The 27,107-nt window shown below is 38.6% G+C and overlaps 1 non-coding gene across 2 annotated transcripts in view; it reads right to left on the bottom strand.

Annotated features, from left to right (window-relative positions):
- Positions 1 to 9,600: 9,600 nt before the first annotated feature.
- Positions 9,601 to 27,107, bottom strand: part of LOC110259711 (uncharacterized) — a 64,633-nt gene continuing 47,126 nt past the window's right edge. Inside the window, exons 3-6 of one of the 2 annotated variants that reach the window (XR_014839184.1) lie at positions 16,026 to 16,204; positions 13,135 to 13,232; positions 10,815 to 10,956; positions 9,601 to 9,876 (exon numbers count right to left, since the gene is read on the bottom strand). This is a non-coding gene — a transcript (uncharacterized LOC110259711). Of the gene's footprint in view, positions 9,877 to 10,814; positions 10,957 to 13,134; positions 16,205 to 27,107 lie in introns of both variants that reach the window. The other variant, XR_014839183.1, reaches the window with a different exon arrangement.

Here is a 27,107-nt window from a genome sequence, read left to right as displayed (position 1 = left end):
TTCAACCTCGGTAACTTGAAGAAAACTGAAATCATATCAAACATCTTTTTGACCACAATACTATATGACTGGAAATCAACAACCAGAAAAAATCTTCAAAAAACACAAACACGTGGAGACTCAACAACCATGCTACTAAACAACCAAGGGATCACTGAAGAAATCAAAGAGCAAATTAAAAAATATCTAGAATCAAATGACAACAAAGATACCACACTCCAAAACCTATGGGATGCAGCAAAAGCCATTCTAAGAGGAAAGTTTACAGTAACATGAGCCCACCTCAGGAAACAAGAAAAAGCTCAAGTAAACAAGCTAACTGTACATCTAAAGCAGCTCAAGGGAGAACACACAAGACCTAAAGTTAGTAGAAGGAACGAAATCATAAAGATCAGAGCAGAAATCGATGAAATAGAAACAAAGAAAACCATAGAAAACATCAATGAAAAATGAAAAGCTGGTTCTTTGAAAAGATCAACAAAATTGATAAACCCTTAGCCCGACTTATCAAGCAAAAAAGAGAGAGGACTCAAATCAATAAAATTAGAAATGAAAAAGGAGAAGTAACAACAGACATCACAGAAATACAATGGATCATAAGAGACTGCTATATGCAACTACACCCCAATAAAACAGAAAACCTAGAAGAAATGGAAAAATTCTTAGAAAAGTACAACTTCCAAGACTAAACCCAAGATGAAACAGAAAATATGAATGGACCCCTCACAAGAACTGAAATTGAAACTGTGATTAAAAAACTTCCAACAAACACAAGTCCAGGAACAGATGGCTTCATAGGCAAATTCTATCAAACATTTAGAGAAGAGCTAACACCTCTCCTTCTGAAACGATTTCAAAAAAGTGCAGAGGAAGGGATACTCCCAAACTCATTCTATGAGGCCCCCATCACCCTGATACCAAAACCAAAGATTCCACAAAAAAAGAAAACTACAGGCCAATTTCACTGATGAACATAGCTGCAAAAATCCTCAACAAAATACTAGCAAACCGCATCCAACAATACATTAAAAGGATTGTACATCATGATCAAGTGGGATTTATCCCAGGGATGCAAGGGTTCTTCAATATCCACAAATCCATCAGTGTGACACACCACATTAACAAACTGAAGAATAAAAACCATACGATGCTCTCAATAGACGCAGAAAAAGCCTTTGACAAAATCCAACACCCATTTCTGAGAAAAACCCTTCAGAAAGTGGGCATAGAGGGAAACTACCTCAACATAATAAAGGCCATATATGACACACCCACAGCTAACATCATTCTCAATGGTGAAAAGCTGAAAGAATTCCTGCTGAGATTAGGAACAAGACAGGGATGTCCGCTCTTGCCACTACTCTTCAACATAGTTTTGGAAGTCCTAGCCATGGCAATCAGAGAAGTAAAAGAAATAAAAGGAATCCAAATTGGAAAAGAAGTAAAACAATCACTCTTTGCAGATGACATGATACTATACCTAGAGAATCCTAAAGACTCTACCAGAAAACTGTTAGCGCTCATCCATGAATTTGGCAAAGTCGCAGGATACAAAATTAATACACAGAAATCGATGGCATTTCTATACACTAACAATGAAAGATCAAAAGGAGTAATTAGGAAAGCAACCCTGTTTACCATCACATCCAAAGGAATTAAAATACCTAGGAGTAAACCTACCTAACAAGACAAAGACCTGTACTCTGAAAACTAAAAGACACTGAGGAAAGAAATCAAAGATGACACAAATAGATGGATAGATATACCATGCTCTTGGATTGGAAGAGTTAATATTATCAAAATGACTATACTACCCAAGGCAATGTACAGATTCAACGCAATCCATACCAAATTACCAAGGACATTCTTCACAGAACTTGAACAAAATATTTTAAAGTTTTTTTGGAAGCACAAAAGACCCTGAATAGCCAAAGATATCCTGAAACAGAAAAATGGAGCTGGAGGAATCAGGGTTCCGGACTTCAGACCATACAACAAAGCAAAAATCCTCAAAACCATATGGTACTGGCACAAAGACAGACATATAGATCAGTGGAACAGGATAGAAAGCCCAGAATTAAACCCACGCACCTACAGTCAACTCATCTATGATGAAGGAGACAAGAATATACCATGGAGAAAAGACAGCCTGTTCAATAAGTGGTGCTGGGAAAACTGGACAGCCACATGGAAAAGAATGAAATTAGAACACTCCCTAACACCATACACAAAAATAAACTCAAAATGGATCAAAGACCTAGATATAAGACCAGACACTATAAAACTCTCAGAGGAAAACATAGGCCAAACACTCTCTGACATGAATGACAGCTCTCAGATCCACTTCTTTGATTATTGACAATAAAAACAAAAATAAACAAGTGGGACCTAATCAAACTTCAAAGTTTCTGAACAGCAAAGGAAACCCTAAACAAAACAAAAAGACAACCCACAGAGTGGGAGAAAATCTTTGCAAATGAATCACTGACAAGGGATTAATCTCCAAAATTTATAAACAACTTCTGCAGCTCCATACCAAAAAAAAAAAAAAAACAACCCCATCAAAAAATGGGCACAAGACCTAAACAGACAGTTCTCCAAAGAAGACATACAGATGGCCAAAAATCCCATGAAAAGATATTCGACATCACTCATCATTAGAGAAATGCAAATCAAAACCACCATGAGGTACCACTTACACCAGCCAGAATGGCCATCATCCAAAAGTCTACAAACAATAAGTGCTGGAGAGGGTGTGGAGAAAAAGGAACCCTATCACACTGTTGGTGGGATTGTAAATTGGTGCAACCACTGTGGAAAACAGTATGGAGATTCCTCAGAAAACTAAACGTAGAACTACCATTTGATCTGGCAATCCCACTCCTGGGCATCTATCCAGAGAAAACCATGACTCTCAGAGACACATGTACTCCAATATTCATTGCAGCACTCTTTTCAATAGCCAAGACATGGAAACAACCTAAATGTCCATCAACAGAGGAGTGGATCCAGAAGATGTGGTACATATACACAATGGAATATGACTCAGCCATTAAGAGGAACGAAATACCGGCATTTTTTGCAGCATGGATGGACCTAGAAATTATCATGCTAAGTGAAGTCAGCCATACAATGAGACGCCAACAATCAAATGCTTTCATTGACATGTGAATTCTGAAAAAAAAGGACAGACTAAACTTCTTTGCAGAACAGATACTGACTTACAGATTTTGAAGGAGACAGTTTGGGGGGTGGGGGGATGTGCTGGGGTTGGGGGATGGAAATCCTATAAAACTGGATTGTGATGATCATTGTACAACCACAAATGTAATAAATTCATTGAGTAATAAAAAAAAAGAAAACATATTGGCACATAACTCTCTTGACCTCATTGTCTGAATTTCTAATTCTAATCACTTGGCACTTTGTGTTACCAAACTGAAAAAAAACCAGTTTCCTCTGAAATGGCTGAGAAACTAGAGACAAGCATTTGATATATACACAGAACACTATGACATGTTTCCTCAAGGTTTATTCCCAAGCAACATTCTCCACAGCTGAAGCTAAGATAACCCTTCCATCTCAGATAAGTGGAAACTTCTCTCTAACCAACCCAATTTTCCTTATAATATGATGAGCTATTCTAGAAGGAGGAGGGGACATTGTGGGGGCAAAGGAAGCTACCAGGGATAAGGCCAGGTCAGGAAACAAGGCATTCCAACCTCAACCATTCAATGCAGATCATTTAGGGTAGACCTTTAGCTGTTATCAACGTAGCAGCAAACTGAAATATTCAGATTTGGAACATCAAAGATGCAGTCTTGTTATTGATCATCAATTACCCAGAAAGTCCCCTATTCCCCTGGAATTACCTGGCTGTTCTCCAGAACAAGTCCAAAGCAGAGAGAAAAGGAGGTGCAGACCTCCTAATGCCGGAACAACTCTCATCTGGCCAGAGTCCAGGGCAACATCCATTCAGGAAACAGGAAGTTGTGAGAGGTCCAGCTGCCCCGTGTTAATATAGCTGCATCCCTTCAGGTGTCTACAATAATCCATTGCTTGGGCAGCTTGAGGAGAGCCTTTGCTAATTATAAGCAAAACCTCCTGAAATTGAAATATTATAGGTACTAGAGATTAGTAAGGTGATTAGCGTGAAATGAGTCATTTGAGTGTAAGCACTGAGCAACATTTATAAAGCTATGTGTTAGGGTTCTCCTGAGAAACAGAACCAAAAGGATGTGTGTATCTAATTTTTTTTTTTTGGCTGCACCCATGGCATGTGGAAGTTTCTGGACCAGAGATCAAACACGTGCAGCAGTTGCTACTTGTGCCACAGCTTCAGCAATGCCAGATCCTTAACCTGCTATACCATGAGGGAACTTCCTATGTATGTTTTCTTTTTTTTTTTTAGCTTTTTAGAGTCACACCCTTGGCACATGGAGATTCCCAGGCTAGTGGTCAAATCGAAGCTGTAGTTGCTGGCCTACACCACAGCTACAGCAACACGGGATCCTTAACCCACTGAGTGAGGCCAGGGATCGAACACTCAACCTCATGGTTCCTAGTCAGATTCATTTCCGCTGCGCCACGACAGGAACTCCTTTACGTTTTCTTTTTAAATAAAGAATTGGCTAGACTTCATAATCATGTGATTATGGGGGTTGAAATGTCCCAAGATCTTTAGTTGGCAAGCTGGAGACTCAGGAGAACTGATAAGGTAATTCTAGTCCAAAATGTTTCAGCTTGAGTATGAAGGCAGGAAAAACCAATTTTCCACCTGGAAGGCAATCAGGCAGGAGGAGTGCCTTCTTATTCAGCCTTGTCATTCTATTCAGGCCTTCCACTGTCTGGACAAGGTCCACCCACCTTAGGCCAGCAATCTCCTTTACTCAGTCTATGACTCAAATGTTAATCTCATCCAGAAACACCCTCACAAATGTACCCATAATAATACTGGACCAAATATCTTGGGACCCTGTGGCCCACTTAAGATATATGTAATCATCACAAACTGCAAGGTTATATCAATAACATTGATCTGTTCTCTGAGATCAGATACCTTATCTCTAGAAGCTATGTGATCTGCATAACGTATTGCAGACAGGTTATTAAGCTGCAAAGGAAAAATCATGAATGTCCTTCCTGAAGTTCTTAGATGAGTAGCCCGCAGACATGAGGGCTCCGGGTAGATTCATATGGGAGGTGGAACACCAGTTTGAGCCTGTGTTTCACGAAGATGGCTATAGGGGGCACATGAAAAGGTCCTCCACATTGCTAGTTATTAGAGAAATGCAAATCAAAACTACAATGGGGTAGCATCTCACACCCGTCAGAACGGCCATCATCATAAAGTCTACAACTAACAAATGGTGGAGAGGGTGTGGAGAAAAGGGAACCCTCCTACACTGTTGGTGGGAATGTAAATTGGGATAGATACTATAGAAGACAGTATGGAGGTTCTTTAAATGAACTAAACGAAATTACCATATGCTCCAGAAATCCTACTCCTGGACATATATCTAGAGAAAACCATAATTCAAAAATATACATGTGCTCCAATGTTCATAGCAGCACTATTCACAATAATTAAGACATGGAAGCAACCTAAGTGTCCATCAACAGATGAGTAGATTAAGATGTGGTGCATAAACACGAATGGGATATTACTCAGCCATAAAAAAGAATGAAATATTGCCATTTGTGGCAACATGGGTAGACCTAGAAATCATCATCATTCTCAGAGAAAGACAAATATATCACTCACATGTGGAATCTAAAAAAAGTGATACAAATGAACTTACTTACAAAACAGAAAGAGATTCACAGACAGAGAAAACAAACTTATGGTTACCAAAGGGGAAAGACAGAGGAGGGATAAATTAGGAGTTTGGGATTAGCATATACATGCTCCTACATATTAAATAGATAACCAACAAGGTCCTACTGTATAGCATAGGGAGCTATATTTAATATCTTATAATAACCTATAACAGAAAAGAATCTGAGGCTGGACACCTGGAACTAACAATTAATATTGTAAATCAACTATAGTTAAATAATTTTAAAGCTGACTGCAGGAAAGTTCTGGATTTAAAGGAAGGATTGGACTAAGGTAGAGTTAAGAAAACTTACATAATACTGTTCTGGAGAGGGGGAGAGGCAGATAATGGAAAATATTTGATATTGAGTTAATGTCATTTAGTGTGACGTCATGAAAGAATGGATGGAGGGAAGGGCAGATAAGCAAGGATGACTTAATGGGAGGAAATGGGAGATAGGCAGAGAGACTAGTTAAATTTGAGAAACCTCTGACTACAGTTTTGAGAAAGGAGATAGTAGTGTGAGCTCATCAATTATTCAACAATGTTAACCAGAGCCAAGGAGAAGGTAATATCTAGGGCTAAATTGGAACCACTCACCCTTATCTTTTAAGAGAGAAAAATTAGAAATTCCGCTGTGGTGCAGTGAGATCAGTGGCACTATGAGATCAGTGGCACTGGGACACAGGTTAAATCCCCAGCCCTGTACAGTGAATTAAGGATCTGGCATTGCTACAGCTGTGGCTTAGGTTGCGGCTAGGCTCAGATCTGATCTCTGGCCTGGCAACTCCATATGCCACTGGGTGGCCAAAAATGGAAGAAAAAAAAGAAAAAGAAAAGGAAAAGAAAAATCAAATCTGTGCAGCTAGTTTGGAAGCCCAATGTCTCATGGTCATCAAAACACCAGCCTTTTGAACTAGTATCAGCGAAAGCCCACTCATACTTGGCTCTTTCCCAGCACATGCCTAAATCAGAGAAACAAGTAGCAGGTAGCTCCACAAAGACCCTCACTGTGATGGGTCACAAGTGAAGAACACTGTGAGCAATCGGAAGTTGAGAGGAGCTGAGAAGACTCAAAAGGGTTGGTACCTAAAACCACTCACAGATGGATGTGGTTACCCATTACTCTGGAGAACAAAGAGAGCCCTCCTCACACTTGGAGCTCCACACTCCTGAGGTTTGAAGTGCGGGGTATTACCATGTCAAATCAAATGGAATCATTTTGTGAGTCACCTGGAGGAATTTGAAGTGCCTGGGAGGGCGTTGTCTACAAGCTAACCTTCAATACTATTATACGGTTGTTCCCAGAGTGTGGTCCCCAGGGTAGCAGCATCAGCACTGCATGGGAACTTGCTAGAAATGCAAATTCTTGGTCCCACCCCCTCAGGAATGGAAGCCAAATAATCCATGGCTTTACAGGTTCCCCAGGGGATCCTAATTCAAGGGAAAGTTCAAGAGCCATTTTCCTTTGTAGGGGGCTACCCAGGTGTGATGATTTTAGGAATGCCAAACCTCTGGGCAAAAGGCTGAGAGACTAATTTTTTACAGTTAGACTTAATTTTTCAGACTTTAAGTCTCTTATCTATCTGGGAAAGACGAGGGGAGTAGCTTCATCTACTTCCCATTTTAGACAAAATCAAACTAGGTAGAATTACAGAAATTTCAAGAGTCAAGTTAATCACACATTGTTATCATTGGTAATGCAAGATCTCTTTCTTGATTTGATCCATTGATCCCTCCTCCACGGTAGGCAACTGCTCTAATGTATTTATTGACAATCGTTTGCATCCAATGTGAAACATGTGCTGTTGTCCTATGTGCATGAATCTTTACTTAAAATGGCATCTTAATATTCTTTTTTAATGAATTATATTTGTAGTTGTACAACAATCATCCCAACCTAATTATCTTAATATTGTATCTCAGTGATCTTTCCTTTATTCCCTCTGTGTAAATATCGACATGGCTTCTCGCTGGCTATCTTCCTATCTTTACTCAAAATTTTCTTCTTGAGTCCTTTTCCTCCACCCTATCTAAAATTTCACACGCATCAACATTTCATACCCATCTCTTTTTAATTTTTCCTTCTTAGCACTAACCACGTGCAATACATTTTACTTACCCATCTTTTTTTTTTTTTATTAGGATGTAAGGTCAAAACGGAAAGAGATTTTTGTCTTTTTGAAAAATTAATGTATTCTTCAAGCATAAAACAATAGTTTGCTCATAGTAACTCTCAATAGATGGTGGGTAACTGAACGAATGCCATGGGGTCAGTGTAAATAAAGCACCAAATCACTGATGATTCTATTTCAAATAAAATTTTGCATAGAAAAATACTTCTAGAATGAAGTCAATTGAAAGTATGGGGTAATCTTGCAATGCACCTGGCCTGGGCCTCTTCAAAGGTGCAAGTCCTAGAAAATATATATTTTTGTATCTACCCGTCTATTCATTCATCCTCATGATTTTTTTTTTTTTTTTTTTTTTTTTTTTTTGGTGGGAGGAGGTTTATTTTGCGAGCTTGGCTTGGGTGCATGACTTCTGCAGCTTCGGGGGCATTTTGATTGCTCCCTGAATGGCTCTTAAAAACATTGGCAAGAACTGTAAAAATAAAAGATGCCAGAACCTTAACCCACGGAGCAAGGCCAGGGATCAAACCTGCATGCTCATGGACACTATGTAGGGTTCTTAACCTGCCGAGCCACAGCTGGAACCCCAGGGCAAAACTTTTGAAAGTGAAGCAGCTTTCCTTACTTACTGGGCAGAAGAGGTAATAAGAGGATGCAGGCTCAAATGGCCAGTTTCTCAATCCCTGAGCCCTACCTAGGGAGGTTTTCAGAGTCTTAATCTTGCCCTAAGCAGAGTAAGTCTTTTACCCTTACCGGGAAACTAAGATGCCCCTTAGGAAAATGACGGTGGAAAGGGCTGGGGCTTGGACCATTCCAGCTTCAGAGAGTGGGTTTCCCTGGCTTGAATTCAACCTAATTGGACACGCAAATTGAAAACATCTATTATTAATAATGTATGCACAGGAAATATGTGGGGCTTACAAGGGTAGGGTTGACTAAGCAGGTAAGAACAAATCCAGGTCCATGACAGAAGCTCAGGGGCCAGTTTGGACTTTGGAAAAACCCTGTCCTATACTTGGGGATCTTATTTTACCTTCTCCATCATGTTATACCCAAGAAAGTGACTGTGCTTGCATCATTACCACAGAGCATACAATTAAAATTCTTTTGATGGTAACAGGGCTTCTAAATTTAAAAAGGTGATAACATCTTGACCAAAGTAAAATTTGAAAAGGTATCAGTAGAGATGACCATAACTTTCAGAGTTTTCTGTGCAAGTAGCCACTTGACACAGAATCTTTGGGACCAAGAATGGAAGAGTGGCTGGTATTGTTTGTATTGGGGGTGGAGGGATGTATCATAATATGACCAAGGGACTGTCAGAGGGACATGTGGGTAGAGACAAAATCCAACCCTTTGAACTTGCATTATAGAATAATTTGGTGGGGGGGATATAAATAGACATTCTGTTCACTCACCCTTCTGAGCTCTCTCTGCTTCTAATGGGTTTTAATTTCTATTTACTATCTTCCAAGCAAGTGTACTATCCATATTCCTACAAACAACTACTACAAATTTTCAGCAGCTACATGTTAAATAGTTGTTGAGAATAACATTGGTGATATACTTTCTCCCAGATCCCACCTTCCCTTTTAACCCAGCCCAGTAGCCCAGTATGCTAAATGAGAAATCCAATAAAGGCAGATATATAATAAAATATGCCTTTTTATTCATGGACATATGGCCACATTGAAAGTTAAAAGCACCAATGGCCTTTCTCAAAGGCATCATGGTTACAGTAGATTAAAATGAATTAAAAAGATATAAATAACATAAGAATAAAATGCCTCATGACATCGATAAACTGGATTACTTCTGTGTTGCTGTTGGATGTCCAGGAGCACACACTTCTAAAGTTCGTAGAGGAAAGAAGGAGTCAGGTTCCTTGGAAGGGAGTAATTGTGTGGTCCATAAAAAGGCGTTGACTGTAGAAAAACAAAATTCATAAGCAACTGATATTTGGTATTTATGAAACCCAAGTTTCAGGGATATTGTTCAAACAAACAGGAGGACTCTCTGAGTTCATACCAAGGGGAATGGAACTAGTAAGACTATTTAAGGTGAGCTTTAGGGTCTGATTTTCTTATAACTCCCAGATATGAACTGTATCCCAGATGGTTTGAGATAGTCCAGATTTTAAGAACAGGAGCAACCTGGATCACATCTCTTAAAGATTATAGAAGGAAAACAAAATTCAAGGGAGTCTTGCACATGTTTGAAATATTGTTTGGCTGCATGTAAATCAATGAAACTGGAACACACCCTCACGCCATGCATAAAAATAAACTCAAAATGGCTTAAAGACTTAAACATAAGACAAAACACCATCAAACTCCTAGAAGAGACATAGGAAAAACATCCTCTGATATCAACTTTACAACTGTTTTCTCAGGTTAGTCTCCCAAAGCAACAGAAATAAAAGCAAACGTAAACCAATGGGACCTAATCGAACTGACAAGCTTTTGCATAGCAAAGGAAACCATTAAAAAAAAAAAACCTCAAAAGACAACTTACAGAATGGGAGAAAATAGTTTCAAATGATGCAACTGACAAGGGCTTAATCTCTAAAATATACAAACAACTTATATAACTCAACAATAAAACAGTCAACAACCCAATTGAAAAATGGGCAAAAGACTTGAATAGACATTTCTCATACAGAGTGAAATAAATCAGAAAGACAAATACCATATGACATCACTTATATGTGGAATCCAAAATATGGCACAAATGATCCTATCTAAACAGAAACAGACTCACAGATGTAGAGAACAGAGTTGTGGTTGCAAGGAGGAAGGGGGAGGAAGTAGGATGGACAGAATGTTTGGGCTTGGTAGGTATTGGATTTTGAAGGTATCCTTACCCAGTTATCTCTGAAGTGGGCATAACCACATCTCACACAGTATCTGTACTGTATCAAGAACCAGTATTGAACAGGTGGAGGTATGATTAAGCTATTGATTCTTTCAGTGTCATTAGTGGACCTGTCAGGGGAGACACAGGAGCTTTCAAAAGAAAAAAAGAAGAGAATTGAAAAGTAATACCAAGGCTTAAGATATCATTCCTGGAATTGATCTTTGGGCTCAGATATTAGCAAGCTATGCTTTAACAGCTATAACTTTTCATTTTATTTTAAGAATAACACATTATTGGAGTTCCTGCTGCAGCACAATGGGATTGGTAGTGTCACTGCAGTGCCAGGACACAGGTTCAATCCCTGGTCAGGCAGAGTGAACTAAGCAATCTGGCGTTGTCACAGCTTGAATCTGATCCCTGGCCCAAGAACCCCATGTACCATGGTGCAGCCAAAAATAAACAAACAAACAAACACATTATCATGTTCTGTTCAATACCCTCACCAAATCCTTTATTGTGGGCTAATAAATTATGTAACCAGAAACGGTTCTCTGTTAAATTAAGAAAAACCATTTTAAGATATGAACAGGGATTTTTGCTTGAAAATAGTAATAGGTCCAAGGCAAGATTTTCCTAGCATCTCTTAAAGTTTATTAACAGGTTTGCAAAGAGCTAATAAAATCTATTCTTTTTATTCAAAAGACAACATCAGACAGTTTAGAAGCTGAAAGATAAGAGCTTACTAACCATCACAGAATGGCATAGCATAGCAATGTAAAACAGCAGCTTGAGTCATTCTACCTAGGATTAAATCTAGGACTTTCTAGCTAGGTGACATTGGCAAATCATTCAATGCATCTAAGACCAGTTTCTCAAACATTAAATATTAGTGACTCATGCATAAGGTTGATAATGATGATTAAAATGCCTTAAGTTCTTGTAAACTTGTGGTTGGCACATGGTAAGTGTTCAATAAATGAGTTTTTTGTTAGTAGCAAGGATCAAACATTTTTTTGGTCAAAAGCTGTTGCCTGACAGTCTGTTCTTAGCAAAGTTTCTACTTCTTCTTATTTAATTCCAACTGGTTTAAAAGAAATTGTACCCTTACTGCTCAAACGGTAGAATTTTCTTTTTTTTTTTACCCCATATTTTTAAGTTTCCAGAGAAGAAAGGTGTATGTTGGTTTGCTGTCTGGGAGAGAAAACCATAGGAGGAAGAGTTTCACCTTCTATGGGCCCTCTCCCTTCATTTTTCTCAGTGGAAGAAGAAAATATTATCCAATAGTAAATTTGAGAGAAAGAACAGATCATTGACCATTCGGTCCCAGTGTAGATATCTTTGTGGAGCCAGACTGTCTTCAGAGGGTCACCTTCTGGTCTGCTCTGCAGCCAAGAGGCCAGCTTACCAGATCAGTTCTTTGCAGGCAAGGGGGGAAGATTGCACTCTTCCAGTTCTTTCTCCTGAGTCAGTAAATTCATATCATGGGGCAGTTGTAGGGGGTTTATAGTTGCAGGTCTAAAGTCTCATTTGCCAGTTGGCTTTATTAGAAATAAAGCTGCATCCTGATCAGCATCTTCTCTATCCTCTGACTTATTACTTCGTTGATATCAAATTCAGGAGGAGAAATGGATTATTATTTATTTGACTTCCCAAACCCCAACTCTTCTGCACAACCAGAGCCTCTTGAATTACGGAAGAGTCAAAGCCCATCTATCCATCTGCCTAAGACACCTTACATGTGTGTGTCAAGTGTTGGTGCCATGAAGTAGATTAGGCAGCATACCCTCATCATGGATGGGAGAGTGAATAGAAAGAATCAAGAATCTAGAATTAAGAAGCGAGGTTCACGTCTGGCTTTATAACTTGTGTAACTCACTCATCCTGAGTCCTGACAGCTGAACAGTGAGATGCTCCAGAGATTAAATAATATTGGCAGACATACTATCAAGCTAATCTAGATAGAAACAATCATGGCGTTCCTGTTGTGGCTCAGCAGTAATGAACCTGACTAGTATCCATGAGGATGCGGGTTTGATCCCTGGCCTTGCTCAGTGGGTTAAGGCTCCAGTGTTTCCATGAGCTGTGGTGTAGGTTGCAGACTTGGCTCAGATCCTGCCTTGCTGTGGCTGTGTGTAGGCCAGCAGCTACAGCTACGATTTGATCCCTACCCTGGGGACTTCCATATGCCGCTAGTGTGGACCTAAAAATAACAACAACAACAAAACCCCAAACAACTGTGACTTTCGAGGTCTCTGGATAAATAGTGCTACATTTCAGCAAAAAGCTATAGTACGTAAGGAAGAAAAAAAAGGATGTTTTGCACTAACCTGGGAACCATACACTCCAAACGAAGTTCAGCAGAAAGTAAGTGATTCCTTGGTTTGTAGGTAAGCCAGGAATTAATGAACGTTCCATCATAGAAAACCTGGTGGGGAAAAACACCTTTGAAATTTGTGTTTATTTATCGCAAAATATTATTTTATTCAAATTTAAAACTGTTCACTCTCTAGAGATCATGATATTGACTGCAATCAGGGTAATTAAAGTTTTCCTTGGCAAAATGGAGGCATTTAACTTCAGGAGAATACAGAACAAAAACACAGGGCATATGATTTTGAATAGAATTGTCAGCTAAGGGTCAGTTGATCCTGAGTGTTTTATGTTCAACTGCTCAAATCAAAATTAAAAAATCATGAGATTCAAGTTTTAAAATGATACAAAAGGTGATGAATGTATTTTAAAACAAAATGCTTTACTTTGTATGCAATAAGTCAGAGTACAGCTTTGTGGTAAAATGGTCCTATATTCTGAACAGTATAATAAATTTCATTTTTTAATAACTTAGATTATTCAAAAATTATATAATATGTATCAAATCATATTTAATGCAATAATTACAGCTAGAATTGGCATACATTCTTTTTCTTTCCCAGAATATTAAAAAAAAATTTTGAGCGGAGTTCCCATCATGGCACAGTGGAAGACTAGTAGCCATGAGGACATGGGTTCAATCCCTGGGCTTGCCCAGTGGGTTGAGGATCTGGCGTTGCTGTGAGCTATGGTGTAGGTTGCAGATGTGGCTTGGATCTGGTGTTGCTGTGGCGTAGGCCGGCAGCTGTAGCTCTGATTTGACGCCTAGCCTGGGAACTTCCATATACTGTGGGTGCAGCCCTGAAAAGCAAACAACAAAAAAAAAGTATTTTTTCGAGGAATGAAAAAAATTTCACATCTTAGGAGAAGAATTTTTCTACCAGGAAAGGATTTTTTTAAAAGACAATATTGTGGGGTTTTGAAATACTTTATATAGCTTCTAAATTAAAACATAATATTTTCTTTTTGATCTGCTCTTCAAATCCTCGAAAACATTAGCCTGATAGGAAGATAGGTACTTAAAACTTCTGCATGTGTTCTACTGAACAGAGTTTTCTGAATGTAAAATATGCACATATTGCAGGAAGCATGTGAAATATGTTTACGGCTCAGCAAATGAGGTATATTTCCTAAAATGATATCATCCTGGGTTTAATTCTCTGTTGGTGTGTATTTCTACCTAACTTTATTAGCTCTCCACTGTTTATATTATTAAGATCTTAATGTATATTTTGTATGTGTATCTTCTTTTTTTCCCACTTTAATAGGGAAGTTCTTATGTCATCAAATTATAGATTTATTAGCTACAGAGTATCCTGGCATCTAAATGATTTATCTGTTTCAGAAAGTCAAGTCAAGTGGTAAGATTTTTTTAAAAAGACAATTAGGAGTTCCCTGTGTGGTTCAGCAGTTAACAATCTGTACTGGGAGCCATGAGGATGCGGGTTCAATCCCTGGCCTTGCTCAGTGGATTAAGGATCTGACTTTGCTGTGGTGTAGGTTGCAGTGTAGGGTGTTTAGCTATATCTCTGGCCTCTGCTCACTAGATGCCAGTAGCACTCACTGCAGCCCTGCCTGATGTGACAACTAAAATTGTCTCCAGACATTGCTGAATGTCCACTGGGAGGCAAAAAATCACCCCAGCTTGATAACTACCAGTTTAGGCTGTTGCCTAGGACTGTAGGAGTGACAGTTGTTTTTAACCATTAAAAGTGGATCAAATGACTTTGGATCTCTCCCTGGCAAGGATGATGGAGAATATCTGAGTCACTGGATCCCACTGGAGGGATTAAGGGCTGGCAAAATGGCATGTGCTGGACAAGCATAAGTGGCGCCCTCAGACCACAACACTTATGGGTCAGCGAAGAGGCTCCATTGAAAGAACTTCACACCAACATGTCCAAACAACCCCTTCTATTGACTTGTGGGTAGGTTCCTGGCAGAAAATACTTAACCCCATGGCTAAAGCAGTGCAAACCGAGATAAAATGGATGTAGTGTTACACTTACCTTTGGTGTGATGGAAAGCTCCTATATCAAAACCTTTCCAGAGCTTTCCTTACTCTGATGTTGCTATAATATGGATATATTTTCAATAATCTTTTGTGAGATAGAGAAGAACAAGCAAAGTCTATTTTGAGTTCAAAATACCTCCTGTAACTTTCCTCCAAACTCCTCCAGGTAGTTTTTGTAAAATTGTTGCTGTATATTCTACAATTAGAGCTGCTTTTTTAAAAATTAGAAAATTTTAATTAAAGTATAGTTGATTTACAATGCTGATTTCTGCTGTACAGCAAAGTGACCCAGTCATATATATATGTTTATATATATATTGTTTTTCTCACATTATCTTCCATCATGTTCTATCCCAAGAGAGTGGATATAGTTCCCTGTGCTGTACAGTAGAGTCATAATGCAAAACAAAATATGACAAAGGGCAGAAGCAAATAAAGCTCTGCTCTATATTAACTTTTTGAGTTTGGTTACATCGCCAGTATTTGTGCTTCAATTCCTTAACCTGCACAAATAAGGATGGCATTTCTCCATAGAATTATGAGGATTGGAAAATGTGTGAAAGTGCTTGATAATATATTTATATCATGATACACGCAGACTCCAAGCTTCAGAAGAGAATGGTCTTTGGGCCTCCTATTCACTCTTCATGTTCTATACATAGTAGGTCTCTGGGAAATGAATGAAAACAGATAAAAGGTTTTTTGTGTTCTTTCTGGGCTTCCGCTTAAGCTATCATACCAATTAGAAGTGCAAATGGCATATTATAATAAACATAAAGCAACAGTTTCAAATTTTTTACAGATGATACTAGGTAAAACAGTTGTTTCTCTTACCTGTATTTCAATTCCACACAAAGTAACAGGATAATCAAATTCAAGTTCATCTGCTCGCACGTGAATTGCCAGACAGCCAGTGCCCAGAAATAATTCATCAGGGCCTACCAATTCATCTTTATAAAATAGTGCTCTTTTAGCTATAGTGCGGAAATGAAGACAGCTACATTGTACCAACACTGTTAAAAGAGCCAAAAAAAAAAAAAAAAATCAGCCAGCAATTCTGTTTCAACAAATAGCTCAAAGTTTGAGCAGTATTAGGTAACATGAAGGAAGACCAGCTTCAGCTAAAAGAAATGAGCTTAGAGAGTTGTATAAGAAAATGATTCTTTTCACAGTACAACACCCCCTCTTTCCACCCCAGCCACCCTTCCTCCCTGGCGCCACCAAAAATGGTCAGAATCAACCTGCAGAGCCCTCAGAATGTCTACCTGAGAAACAATGGCAGTGGCAGCTCCATTTGGTGGAGGAGCATGTCCTTATTAGGGCTCTCAAGCCAGGTGCTAAGTTCCCTGAAACCTAGTGTCCTGGAAAATGTGAACTCTTGGAAAATAGTCCCCTATTTTAACTTTTTGCCTATGGCTCTGTGTCACACAGGAGCAGATGTACCAAAAATATGGAGAGAATGAGAGACTCTTTCAGGGTCACAGAACTCTTAAAAAGAGCTGGGACTGAAAATCATGCCAGGTTCATAGCTTATTGGGACCACATTCCATTACCTTGGCAGATCTGATTTTTATACCTGGCCTAGACTTCTCTCCTGAGTTTGAGAGTCTTCTTTCCCATTAGCTACTAGAGAGCAAGTGGATATTTGAGAGAGACCACTCAAAGGGTACATGTCCAACACAGAAATCCAAACTTTCACCCCACTCCCTGTTTGTTTTCTATCTCTCTTGATAACACCACAATGCATTCAACTGCCAAGTCAAGAGACACAAGGATTTATTGCCAACTCCTGCTTTTCCTTTGGACCAGCATCCAGTCCACTGAATCTTCTCACTTTTACCTTTGAAATTAAAAAAAAATTTATAGTTCATTTACAGTGTTGTGTCAATTTCTGTTGTACAGAAAAATTACTGTATATATATTTATATACATTCCCTTTTTTATATTATCTTTCATCATGGTCTATCCCAAAAGGCTTGATATAGTTCCCTGTGCTATACAGTAGGAGCTCATTTATATCCATTCTAAATGTAATAGTTTGCATCTATCAACCCCAGACACCCAGTCCATCTTACTCTCTTCCCCCTCTCTCTTGGAAACCACAAGTCTGTTCTTTATGTCTGTGAGTCTATTTCTGTTTTGTAGATAGGATCATTTGTGGCCTATTTTTGGATCTCACATCTATCCACTTTTCCATGAGAAATGCCCTGACCCCCAGTTCCACTGTTTCTCCTGGACCACCTCCATAGCCTTGTAAAGGAGCATCCCGCTTCCATTTTTGTTCTCCTTCTAGAGCAATTGCAAACATGAAATCAGATAAAAACTATTTCACCAGCTTGCACACAACTCTCCAATTGCTTCCCATTATGCCCAGCAAACCTGAAGTTGTAATGGCCTCTACCACCTTCACTGCTGTGGTCCCTGAGTATCTGCCCACCTAACCTTCACTGATACACTAAACTCTAGCCTAGTGGTCTCAGCCTATCAGACCCAAATGCTCTAGTTCTATAATAATCAATTTTAATGTCTCCTTTATTATCCCTAAATAAAATTTATAGATAATCCATCTATACACATTTCTTTAAAAAGTCACTATAATCCACTAATTGCAATATCAAAGAAATAAAAAGAAAGCAAGCTATAATAAAGTAGCATGGATATCAATATGTAGATACTCAGAGTCATCTACACTTATATCAAGAGTCATAGTGTGTGACACTGCTGCTGATAAAACAGAGATTTAAGTACCACAAAATTCAGGGGAGAGATATTTCCAGAATGATGAAAAACTCAGTAAGGTTCCAAGCAAACTGATGTGCAATTTTCCTTGGTTTTATATGTAGAACCTTATAAAAAGACTATTTATATATACATGAATGGTAAATTCTAGGTTTGGATATTACACACATGTTTGCCTCTAAGATAAAAGAATAGGGATGTATTTGAAATTCATATGGGACAATTCTTTGCAGTATGAGATTGTCTCTTGAATTTTAGGCTGTATAGCATATTTTCTTTCCCTTAGTCTTGTTCAGAACAAAAACATAAATTTCCAAAGCACTCCAGGGGGCAATACAATGTGTTTTAATCCCTCCCTATGGTTCATTGAGGTGGCCACTTCCTTTCCAATTCCTTTTCTCTGCATATTTGCTTTGATGACTTTTCTTTCACGTCCTAGTTCAATGTCGGCTTCTCAGAAGACCTTGCACTGAGTGTTCTATTCAAGTGCCTTTTCTTTTCCGTAGTTATTCCCATCTCACATCATGCCATTTATTTCTATTATCACCCTTATCATAAAATTTGAGTCAGTTATCTACTTATTTATAGTGCCTTCTCCCCAACTATAAGGCAGGATTTATAAAGATAGAAGCTGTTTACTGTTATATTTTTACAGCCACCAACAGTCAGGCACATGGTAGGTAAATAGATGAGGGAAGAAAGTGTTAAATGGAAATTAACACTGGGCATTCTGATACCCCTGTTCTAAATGTTGGGAGGACAAAAACAGAGGTATAATATGGCCTTTGTATTTGGAAAAGGAGGAAAGATCTTGCTCAGATTCTAGACCCTTGTGAGGCAACTGAAGTATCAACGGCGTTACCATAGAAACAGAAGTAGCCCAAATAAAGCTGCCTGAGCCTGAGTTCTCTAGGGAAAGTTCAATATTGAGGGTGAAGATGGCATGTGGAATTGCATCAAAGTTACTTATTGCCAGCTCTAAGTCTTAAGGGACACTTCACAACATGCCCTAACAGCCTCATAGGCCTCTTTAGCCACCAGGTATATCCTAATACTGGGGAGAAAACTCACGTTTTCGATACCATTATTTGAAACTTTGGGAGAAATCTATACTTACAAAGCACCTGCATACTCATTCTTTTTTGATCTGTCATATTTCTACCATTATTTTAAGTTTGAACGCAATCTCTTGGGAAATTGAACATGATTCTCTGCATTTGACAGACAAGGAAAGTAGAGACTCAAGGGCTTTGGGTGCCTAAGTTTATAATCTGGTCGGGGGTCACCGTGGCTATTGTATCAGCCAACTTGTTTACCAGGGACCCCTTGTTTAGAATTGATGGTACTTTCCACATCCTTCATCCATCTGAACTGGTTTGTGAATGATGATGCCAATTTGGGGGAAGGCATCAGGCAAGGCTTGGAAAGAATGGTATAGGGTGGGTGAAACCTTAGGTCAGCCCCAATGCCACAGACACTCAGCATACTTTCTCATGTCCATACCACTACCCTGGTCTCCAGAATTTGGTTTCTGGTGTGAGCAGGAAAAAGACCAAAGTCTTTAGCATGAGCTGCCTTGAAGCAAGCCAGGCATTGTTCTCGGGCTATGGAGCCCCAGGTCAGGGCCAGATGGGAACGGGGTGGGGGGGTCAGAACGGGGGCCCCTGGCTCTTTGTGGGGTGTTAGCACAAAGGGAGTGTTCCCTTTGATTTTCTTTTCCACCTGCCTCACCTCTGAGTCCTGAAATTTCAGTGGCAGACCAACATTCCATTCCTAGCTTCCACACAACTTCTACTTAAAAAAAAAAAAATCAGCTCTCTAATAACCATTGCAAAAGCACATTACTCTCTATATCAGAAAGCCTGTGCAGAGGGGATGGTTGTGCTGCTTGCTCCCCTGTCCCCAAACACCTCAAGATCCCCTGTTACTTTTATACCCCTTTGGTCTCCTCCACCTTTTTTTCAGCCTCTCTGTATTCTATCCCCATTGGTGTAGCAGCCTAGACACAGATGACCACCACTGAACTAAAGGCATTTTGCATAACTTTTTTTTTAAGGCAAAAATCAGAAGGTGGTCTCTGCTCTTCAGCCCCCAAAACTTCCCCTAAGTAAAGACAATGCCATCCCGAGGCCCTACCTCAAATATGTTCTCCTAGACTATGTCAATTCTACCTGCTACATAATCTATCTTACTTTTTCCTTCTGAGCATTTAGAATGGTTTACATACCTGCAAGATTTTTAAGTTAGCATTTGCCTCCCCTGAGCCACCCAGGTCTCTATGGTCTACACAGCCTGAATATGTTGGGAAGGGTTCTGTACCAAATTCTTCCCAGGTGCCAGAGTGAGACTACACAATGCCAGTGGGGAAACAATCTGAAAATCCCTCTTTGGGGACCAATCAGACCCATGGGATCAGAGGGTAGCCCGAGGTCTGTCTTTACAGCATATTGACAACTAGTCTATGCTTCACCCAGTGGACTGCAGGGAGGCACTGGAGTTTTTAAGAAGGGGTTGAATCAGCATAGTAGCTCAAGAAACCTTATGCAATGATGTTCTGGAGGGGAAGAGAGGAAATTAGATAAGGGAGGCCAGTTAAGAACATGTAATTAAGTAACTTACACGTGAAGTGGTGAAAGAACAGTTGAGGTGTCAGCAATGGGAAGAGAAAGTCATGTGCAAGAGCATTTGGTCCAAGAATAACTTGGTGGGCATTCCAGTAGCTGACAAGCAGGAGAAGGTGGGAGGAAAAGAGGAGAGACAAATTGGAGAAACTTCAGAGAAAATAACTTGCATACAATACCCCTTCACTCATTCAGCATTATCTGCTGGACTCAAGGGGAGGATAAGGCTGGGGCCATGAGAGTTGTAGAGTTCTTCCCTTTTAGGAGGAGCCAATCAAGTCCAAGCATCCAGAAGCTCATAACTCAAAGCTCCATCATTTGGGGTTCACTCATACCTGGCTCTTGCCCAGAACACATCCACATCAAGGAAACACATAGAAGCAGAAGTCCTCCCAACGCCACAGAGGACTTCATGATGCTAGATCCTGGGCTCAGAGCTCCTCAGGCAACAGGAAGTTGAGACCAGCTGGGGAAGCCAAAGAGCTTTTATACCTGATGGCACACACAGATGTATTCTGTTAACTCAGTTCTGCAGTGAGAGAGAAAGCCTTTAGACCTATCATCAGCTCTGGCTCCTGAAGTCTGACCTTTTCTTGATCACTTAGATATTGAAAACCAGTATCCTATAAAGGGAATACAGCAAAGCATCATGGGGTAGCCACAGAACTGTCTTTTTGAAGACCTTTGAAGTGCTCAGAGAGATGTCATTCGCAGGCCAATTTTTGATACTATATGGGACTTAGGGTGGTCACAGCTCTGACCTGATGATGCCTTTCAGCACTCACAGATGGAGCCATTCCCCTTCCCCTAACCCCAGTTTGTTTGTTTGCTTGTTTATTTTTACAAATTTTCCTAGGGTGCTAGAATTGTCTGTATCAGTAGCTGCAGAACTTGCCCAACATTATCGCCCTGGAAAAGAGATGCCAACAGGGTCAGGAGGTCCAACCTTGACCACCCCTGTATTTGTGAAAAATCAATCTTACAGAGTCCCGTTCTCTTAAATGCTATGTTCACATCCTTCTTAGGGGTCAGATAGTCTAACTCTTTGCCCTGTTTTTCTTTTCTAACCAGGCTTTCATATTCCCAGATAGACACAGTGGTCAATTAGCCCTCATGGATGTTCCTAGGTGAGCAATGCACATCTCCTGGAGAGCCTGTTTAGTTGGAAGATTTACAAAAGTCCTATGATCTATGAAAAGCTTAGATTTTCTTCAAGTTGGTTCCTGTGAAAACATTGATTAATTTCTCCCAGTAGTGCTGCTTTTCCTATACTGGGATTTATACAAACTTAAGACTGCCTTGAAGTACCACAATACAGTCAAAGAGAAAGGATGGATATGGCAAAATTCCTGGAGAATTTATTCTAAGAGATACTTAATGACTTATCTGGAAAACAACTTAAAATGTTATTTTAAATGCAAATAAAATAAGTGTCGTTGTAGAAAGGCACGGAAAACTTATATGCATATTTAGAAAAAACTGTATTTCAAGCATGCATCTTCCAGCTATGATCCTATACACTTATGGTGTTATTAATTTCCTCTATTTCAAAGATAGTATGAGAAGCACCAGACAGGCAGATCTGAATATGGTATTAATTCAGCAAAATGGCTTAAGAATTTTATTGAGTATAGCAAGTCTAATAGCTAAGTTTTAAGTGTATGCAGTCCAGTGGGAGATTCTGTTAACTAGATGATGTAAGAAAATCCATGAAATAGTTAAAAAGGCAAATGGATACAAAACGTTAAAATACAAAATTAAAGTTTCATCTAACATATTCCTTGGTGATAGTCATTGTGATAATTATTCTAATGTGTATGTATATATACACACACTCTTATTAGAAATACATTCTAGGAAATGATATATATGCATATCTATACACAAATATAATATATGTGTCCAGAATATATACATATTTATAGAGGTATACATATATTTCTCTACAGACACACTTTGGAAAAAACTGCACAAAATCATCATCATGGCTAATGCCAAATCATGTATACAGATACTCTACTTTATATGTATGTGTGTATATATATGTGTGTGTATAGTGTAGACATATAGACATAGTGTATATAATTATGTATATATATTTATACATATATAGTATATAGATTTACTTTGTCATTTTTAATTGCTGAGTATCAATGCAGTGTACAGATAGATCATAATTGATCTAACTCATGTCAAATGATGAATTGCTGCCTTCTAAATTTGCCAGTATAACAAAGAGTGTTACAAATAACATGTTTTAAGATAAATTGTTGCAATCTCATGTCAGTATTTCTATAGAATAAAACACTAGATGAGGAACTGCTGTGATAAAGTATGTTTACTGTATTTAATATTATTAAAGACTGAATATTTATTGCTAAATCACTCCTTGGAAATGTGTCGCTTACATTCATGTAGGGAGTAAACAATATTGCCTGTTTTTTAAGGACCCCATCATCATTGAATGCTAATGAATCTCTTAAACTTTGTTCCCCAGGTGGATGAAAATGATACCCCTTTGTTTAAGTTTGCAATTCCTCATTACATGGAGTCGAGAATATATACAGCTATGAATCTTCTGTATGTGACAGATACTTGACAGTTGCCAGGCACTGTATGAACTACTAGCTCAAAGTAGCCCAGAGTTCCATCATCTGATGGCACAACATTTCTTTCAATGAAGCCATATCTTTGTGCAACTGGGGATGTAGTGGTTGCTATGATAAAAAGCAAAAGCAATCATGGGAAAATAGATGTGGAACAAAAAAATAAATAAATAAAAGTATCAATGTCCAATCAGTTTCCAATATATGAGAAGTTGTGTGTTGTTGAAGAAGCATACACATTCTGTTAGTAAATAACTGTGGTTATTTAAACAATAAAATTAACGTTAAAATTTTTTTTTCAGCGTATGTGTTTTCTTGTTTTCAAAAAGCTATAAAGTTGTTAGGGCATAAGTACTTACTAAGTTATTTTGGGCATTAATAAATGAAGCCATTAAGTATTTCTTTTGACCTAGAGATGCTCTAAAAACAATTACTAAGCCACCAATAGAACTATGTGAATGTTTGGGACCCTCCGCTGTAACTAACTTGTACATTTTCCAAGGGAAGTAATTCTTTTTGTAAAAAAAGAGCAATTTTGAAAAATAGAGATGGGAACCCTAAACCCAAGGCAAGGAGAAGGAGAGGATGTAGAGACACAGAGAAGTCTCCTTTTCGAAGGATCAATATCTTGATTGTCTGAAGCGAATGTTGGCTGACCCCTGGTCCAGAGCTTAGTAAGAATGAGACACAGATGTTGGGTTTCTCTCACTTGGGGAGACAGGACTGTAGATGGGACCTCTGGACACCTTAGTGAGTGAGAGATTTTTTCAATTTATTTTCTTGCCTGCATATAAGTGTTAAGGAGAAATAGCTGAAAGGTTTTAGTGTTACTAGCCACTTACCTGAGGGTTTATTTGAATCAGTTAGGTGTCTAGAGATCACACTGGATACACACAACGGTGAATTACAAATGACAAAGGATAGTGACTTACTAGCTCTGTACAGGCTACCCTTTGGTCCAAGTAACTAATAAACCTAATGTTGCTCGCTTGTATTAATTATTTTATTAACTAGATATGGGAGAATCTGTCTTAATTATGACTTACAGTCCAGAAGCAATAAGTAAAATGTGACCAAATAAAATTCAAAATAAAATTAAACAGTAAAAATATAACAAGTAAAGTCAGAAGACAGCTGACTTCCTGGGAGGAACATATTTGTCAAAGATAAAAGCATAATCTCTCAAATATATGAAGAGCTCTATAACATCATAAAAAAGAAAAAAATCATAAAAATGCACAATGAAAAAGAAACGTAATTGTTCTTAAATTTGTAAGATCTTGGATTTCCCATCATGGCTCAGTGGTAACAAACCCAACTAGTATCCATGAGGACTCATGTTTGATCCCTGGCCTCACTCACTGGGTTAAGGATCTGGCATTGATGTGAGCTGTGGCGTAGGTCAAGAATCAGATCCCATGTTGCTGTGGCTGTGGCATAGGCTGGCAGCTACAGCTCTGATTCCACCCCTAGCCTGGGAACTTCCATGTGCTGCAGGTGCTGCCCTAAAAAGAAAAAAAAATTAAGATCTTTAACTTTACTACGAGCCTATGATTATTCCTGCCAAAAAGGTTCACTTGCTTCTAATTTGAAGAAATAACTAAATAGATTCTAAATGTGGGTCTTAAGACAACTAGCTATGACTCTGCTAAAAAGATATCTTTATTAAAAACAAGTCAGGAGGCACAACTAATAAGATGAAAAAAAAACTCAATAAAGATGAACAAAATTTTTGAACAGACACTTCTTTGAAATGAAGAAACAGATGGCAAATAATCACATGAAAATTTGTGCAACATCATTAATTACTAGGAAAATGGAAATTTAAATCACAATGAGAGAAAAATACATATTAGAATGACCCATAATATCAAGTGCTGGTGAGGATATGGAACAACTAGAAATCATTTTGGAAAACAGATTAGTAATTTCTTAAAATATTAAGCATACACTTGTTATACAACCCAGCAATCCCACTGAAAAGAAATGAAAACATCTGCCTATACAAAGATCAATGCACAAAAGATTATAGCTTTATTCATAATAACCCCAAACTGGGAAACAGCTTAAATGTCTATCAACTCATAAATGATTAAACAAGTGGTATAGCTATATAATGAAATACTATTTAGATATAATGAGAAGAAAACTACTGTTACCCCTAAGAACTCAAAATGAATGAATCTCAAACGCATGATGCTCAGTGAAAGAAACCAGATACGAAGGGGTACAAACTGTATGATTCCATTCAAATGACGCTTTGGAGAGGACAAACGTATAGGGACAGAAAATAGATATGTGGTTGACTGGGAGATTAGCCGATGCAAAGAGAGGCATACAGGAACATGTGGGATCATGGGAATGTTCTCTATCTCGACTGTCGTGGTGTTCACATGCCTGCATATATTTATCAAGACTCATGAAACCGTACACCTTTTAAAGACTGAACTAAACTGTTTGTACATTTTGCCCTAATTTTTAAAAAGTAAAAAAGTAGTTAATATTTAAACCGAAAAGGAAAGCTGAGAGACAGGCTTTAGTACATTATAGAGGATTAAAGGGATACGATAACCCAAACAATGCATCAATCTTTATCATATTCAGAATATAATAAATAGTAATAAATTGCTGTGAAAAGACACATTGCTAACAACTGGAAAACCTTAAATATGGCCTGTATATTGCATAATCACCATAATAAGTCTGGAGGTTTCTGGAACCTCAGTTGCAGTAGGTAAGGAGGAGAAGGTCTTGTTTCATCTTTCCGCTATTTCCTATAGTGCCTCTCACGTAACCATTTCCCTCCAAAAATTAAAATATACCCTCACTCACTAAAACATACATATTAATGTACTTAATTTTTGTAAGTACTTAAAATGTTGAGAGCTTTTTAAAAAAAATACTGAAAATAGAAAAAGGAGGTTTTTTTTTTTTTTTCAGGGTATAGCAAGCTATTGGGGGGTTATTGCAAAAAAAAAAAAAAAAAAAAGAGGAGAGATCACGAAGCCTTGAAGATAGAGGCTCACGAGTAGAGGAAAAATAATATAGAGGTATAAGTGACTACTTTTCAATGCCTCCCTCCTCATCCTGAAATTACTGCTTTCCTAGAGATTTAACCAGATACATTTAAGACTTAAACCACATATTCCTTTACCGGTTTGCTAACAATTTGTCGACAGTTGTAGTTTTGCTGATTGGTAGATGTGAAAATCAGACACACTGATGTATCTACCTCTGCACAAGCCTGGCCTTCATTTGTGCTGTTCTTTAGCATTGCTAACCTAGATGGCAATATCTATGAAATATATTAATATGCTTTTTATATTAATATGCATAAAATTTCACAAGGATAAATATTTTAAATATACATATATTTATGCCTACACTCAAGTGGGATATAAATAATTTGGTAAACTCTTAAATAGAAAAAAATGTTAATGAATTATATATTTTTCTTTTCCACTGTTCCCCTCAGCCACAGGTTCCCATCTGTTACCAGGTACCAGGTTTGCCAAGTTCTGGAAATGCGAAAATACATGGGGATGGTCCCTGCCCTTGAAGATCTCATCACTTAGTGGCCATTACTTTTAGAATAGACTGTGAATGTAAGGATAAAAATCCACATAATACCAAGAGTAGTTAAAAGCATTTATCTAATCATTTCTAGTTCCTGTAAATTTCTCCTTACCATGTTATATTAAAACAGCACAGGAGTTCCTGTCGTGGCGCAGTGGTTAACGAATCTGACCAGGAACCATGAGGTTGTGGGTTCGATCCCTGGTCTTGCTCAGTGGGTTAAGGATCTGCGTTGCGGTGAGCTGTGGTGTAGGTCGCAGACGCGGCTCGGATATCATGTTGCTGTGGCCCTGGTGTAGGCCAGCGGCTACAGCTCCGATTCGACCCCTAGCCTGGGAATCTCCATATGCCGCGGGAGCGGCCCAAGAAATGGC

Source organism: Sus scrofa, chromosome 2 (assembly GCF_054392235.1).
Source record: "Sus scrofa isolate SSC_HxYL_T2T_F1_AM1 chromosome 2, Sscrofa_HxYL_maternal_Yorkshire_Landrace_v2.0, whole genome shotgun sequence".
In the NCBI taxonomy this organism is placed as follows: Eukaryota; Metazoa; Chordata; class Mammalia; order Artiodactyla; family Suidae; genus Sus; species Sus scrofa.
Note: the sequence above shows the minus strand (reverse complement) of the source record. Positions and strands in the feature narration are given on the sequence as shown.